The sequence below is a fragment of the Notolepis coatsorum genome (genome assembly GCF_963971535.1).
Source record: "Notolepis coatsorum genome assembly, contig: SCAFFOLD_3849, whole genome shotgun sequence".
NCBI lineage: Eukaryota > Metazoa > Chordata > Actinopteri > Aulopiformes > Paralepididae > Notolepis > Notolepis coatsorum.
Window position 1 is genome coordinate 12,349 of NW_028174513.1, and position 3,377 is coordinate 15,725.

Consider the following 3,377-nt stretch of genomic DNA (forward strand, 5'->3'; position numbering starts at 1 on the left):
AAATGTGGTCGAAGGGGTAATTGTTTATTGAGCTCCAACTTCAACCGACAAAGATGGCTTAAGAGTCTGTGATTGGCCCCCAGGCTCCCGGATCTGCAGAGCCGCGCACCTGCAGATCACACAGACTATTACCGTGACGTTACAGCGTGTTACAACCTCTCCCACACAGGGATCCACCCACACAGAAGCTAATAATTACCCTGTGATTTAGTCCCGTAGAGAGAGGCAAATAATTACATTACAATATGAACAGTCTGTTATTTTCCATAAGCACACTGACACTCAAAGGTCTATTGCCAGTGTCTGTCTGCACATGTTGTCATTATTGAACCCAACGCAGCCCAATTCTGAATGCCGCTGGCTGCACCTATGTGTGCACACAGGAAGTGTGGACATAATTTACCTTTAGAAAAAGGAACAGTTATAGCTATATCATGACTCAAATCCAGTTTCTGTGTCTATATCTCTCTCTCTCTCTCTCTCTCCATCTCTCTCCCCCCCATCTCTCTCTCTCCCCTCTCTCTCTCTCTCCCCTCGCTCTCTCTGTCTCTCTCTCCCTCTCTTTCCCCCCCATCTCTCTCTCTCTCTCTCTCCCTCTCCCCCTCCCCTCGCTCTCTCTGTCTCTCTCTCCCCTCTCTCTCCCTCCCTCTCTCTGTCTATCTCTCTCTCCCTCCCTCTCTCTCTCTCACTCTCCCTCTCTCTCTCTGTCTATCTCTCTCCCTCTCTCTCTCTCCCCCCCATCTCTCTCACCTCTCTCTCCCTCTCTCGCTTTGTCTCTCTGTCTATCTCTCTCTCTCTCCCTCTCTCCCTCTATCTCTCTCTCTCTCTCTCTCTCTCTCTGTCTATCTCTCTCTCTGTCTATCTCTCTCTCCCTCTCCCCTCTCCCCCTCTCTCTCTCTCTCTCTCTCTCTCTCTCTCTCTCTCTCCCTCTCTCCCCCTCCCCCCCCTCCTCCCAGCACATAGAGCCTCATCACCGCAGTCACTGAAACGCGTCCCACACGGTCCCACCGGCTCGCTCGCTCCCTCCCTCCCTCGCTCCCTCCCTCCCTCCCTCGCTCCCTCCCTCCCTCCCTCCCTCGCTCCCTCCCTCCCTCCCTCGCTCCCTCCCTCCCTCCCTCCCTCCCTCCCTCCTCCCCGCAGCAGTAGCGGCTCACTGGGCTGTGTGTTGGTTAGAGAGAGAGTCTGTGAGAGACGTGGAGTGAGGAAGGAGGACCGCGCGACCCAGAAGAACCAGATCAATATCGATTTGCCAGATCAATAAAAGCGGAGAGTGATCGAAGTTGAATTGATGTCCCATTCGGGGAACACTTCCCTCATCAACAACATGAGGGCCCGTCACTGATTCGGATATCGATCAACAACAATAACCTGTTGCTGCTGCTGAGTTCAGCGTCACTTGTTCTGAAGTGTCGGCAGCAGGAGACCTAGCTGCGGCGCCTTTACGCACGGCGCGTCTCGACACCATGGCACCGGGGTTGGAGCGACGCGCGCCCGCTCTGCTGCTGTTCTGGGGCTACTACTGCGTCCTGGCCGCCGACGGCGTCTTCGCGAACTTTACTTTGGACAACGAGGTCCATTCGAGTTTCATCCACCGGCGGCTGAAGAGCCAGGAGCGCCGGGAGATGCAGCGGGAGATCCTCTCGATCCTCGGGCTGCCGCACCGGCCGCGACCCCCATCTCCACGGGAAGCACAACGCCGCCCCCATGTTCATGCTGGACCTGTACAACGCCATGTCCACCGAGGGGGCCGAGGACGGGTACTCCTACCCCTACAAGCCCGTGTTCACCACCCAGGGGCCCCCGATAGCCAGCCTGCAAGACAACAACTTCTTGAACGACGCAGACATGGTTATGAGCTTTGTCAATTTAGGTAGGCCATTATTACCCCCTCGTTTCCGCACGTTTCACTCTGTCCTTGTCATGGCTGTATCTTAAGTTGGTCTGTTCTCTAAAAGTCTGCACGCCCTTCCACTGCTATTGACAGGACAGATCATGTACAGTATGCCACTTGTTGCATCTTACTGCATGATCCATCATGTTGTTGTTGTTGTTGTTGTTGTTGTTGTTGTTGTTGTTGTTGTTGTTGTTGTGGGTATTCCAGTCAAAAGACACCAAACAACTGTTCTGCTGTTGTTTTATTGTTGACTGTTATTTGCACCTATAAGCATAACTATACAAGGCATTTATCCTTTTTATATTGGAGTGTATCTGCTCTGCATGCACACACAAGAGAGAGAGAGAGAGAGGGAGAGAGGGAGAGAGAGAGGGAGAGAGAGAGAGAGGGAGGGAGAGAGAGAGAGCGAGGAGAGATGGAGAGAGATAGAGAGAGAGAGAGAGAGAGGGAGGGAGAGAGGAGAGAGTGAGAGAGAGAGCAATAACCATGGGGAAGGAGAGAGAGAGAGGGAGAGAGAGAGGGAGGGAGAGGAGAGAGGGAGATAGAGAGAGGAGAGAGAGGGAGGAGAGAGAGAGCAATAACCATGGGGAGGAAGGGAGAGAGAGAGGAGAGGGAGAGAGAGGGAGAAGGAGAGAGAGAGGAGAGGGAGAGAGAGGGAGAAGGAGAGAGAGAGAGAGCAATAACCATGTTTACATTAGCTGAGTGCTGTTATCTTGCTAATACCCAGGAGTGTCACATTCCAGTATGACCCCCTCTCTGTTAAACAGCTGTGTTCCGTGCTCTGTTCAGGTGCTCAGGCCGTGCAGGACAGAGCCTAGGCTGCTATGTCCACCGTGTGTTATCTAAGGAATGAGTAAGTCAACTGCAGAGTAGGTTCAAAGTACACTGAGTCCTCCTTGTCATTCTCACCAGGAAGCACCCCCCCCCCCCCCCCCCCCCTACGCGGTTCAGACACAGAATAATGACAATCAGCGACGAGTGCGACTTGCTGCAGCTTTTATTGTTTGCAGTATATGACTCTTATTTCAGGGGCGATCTACTTGCTTCTCAGCCGCTGTCTCTGGACGGAGGTGGTTTCAACACAACCCTCTCCTTATCTAATCAGTTTTCCTCGTTGGAATCCCACAGCTCTTAAGTGTGTTTTATTGCTGTCAGCAACAATCAGAGAGGTTTAGTGCACATAATCACAACATTAGCAGGCATGGTTGGATTTATGGAGAGATAAACACCCCGTCATAATTCATTTTGGTCAACAAACCATGTAGTCGCCGCAGTTTGGTCTAGTTATGGTATGTTATTCAAGATTCAAGAGATTGATTAGTCACATACATTACACGAGACATGTAGTGAAATGAAGGTGGCGCCATGCCCGCCTTGATTGTGCAAAAAAAATACAAATAATAATAATAGAATAGATAATAGATAGACATGATAAAAGGTACTACGATAAAATACTATACAATGCTAAGCTTACGAATGAAAG

General features: G+C 51.3%; 1 pseudogene across 1 annotated transcript; it reads left to right on the top strand.

Moving 5' to 3' along the window:
• The first annotated feature begins 1,208 nt into the window (after positions 1-1,208).
• LOC311247540 (bone morphogenetic protein 7-like) lies at positions 1,209-2,712 on the top strand (annotated as a pseudogene). The gene is made up of 2 exons: positions 1,209-1,870; positions 2,684-2,712. The product of its transcript is annotated as a bone morphogenetic protein 7-like (transcript).
• The last annotated feature ends 665 nt before the right edge of the window (positions 2,713-3,377 follow it).